Raw genomic sequence first — 523 nt, forward strand, 5'->3', positions numbered from 1 at the left:
TGCGTACATAAAATATATGTATAAAGAAACTGCTTTTGTGAAAGAAACAGTGACTAACAGTGATGAAGGTCCTACATGTTTGAGAGAAACTTCAGTAACAAAAAATGCTGAAGATTTTAAGGGTTCTCCAGCAAGCAGTATGTTATGATTCCTTTGTTGTATCCATTAATGTCATCATAGGTAAAGTAACAGGGGATAGTTTAGACACTACCACTAATTCACCACCAATGGGATTGAGGCAAAAGCGTCAAACTGAATATTATCAAACTACACCAAAAAGAAGAAGACGACAAAAGGAGGGGAAGCTAGTGCTTAAAGGGTAGCTGTCAACATCCTAAAGCCAGACAAATGGTACTGTGTCAATCCTGCCTTGAATGGCTGCATTGTATCTGTGTTGGCATCAATGATTGGGAAGTCCAGAAGATAGATTACAAATGTGAACAATGTGTTTCAAAATGATTACAATTTTTTCAATATTAATTAATTTTTGTTCAATAATTTGAGTTAAAATTTTCACAAATTC

At 34.6% G+C, this 523-nt stretch overlaps 1 long non-coding RNA gene across 1 annotated transcript; it reads left to right on the plus strand.

Annotated features, from left to right (window-relative positions):
- The first annotated feature begins 27 nt into the window (after positions 1-27).
- LOC109593386 (uncharacterized) lies at positions 28-279 on the plus strand. The gene is made up of 2 exons (XR_002190928.1): positions 28-137; positions 181-279. It is a non-coding gene; the product is annotated as an uncharacterized LOC109593386 (long non-coding RNA).
- Positions 280-523: the final 244 nt, after the last annotated feature.

The sequence above is a fragment of the Amphimedon queenslandica genome, unplaced genomic scaffold (genome assembly GCF_000090795.2).
Source record: "Amphimedon queenslandica unplaced genomic scaffold, v1.1 AMPQUscaffold_1753_Cont26240, whole genome shotgun sequence".
In the NCBI taxonomy this organism is placed as follows: Eukaryota; Metazoa; Porifera; class Demospongiae; order Haplosclerida; family Niphatidae; genus Amphimedon; species Amphimedon queenslandica.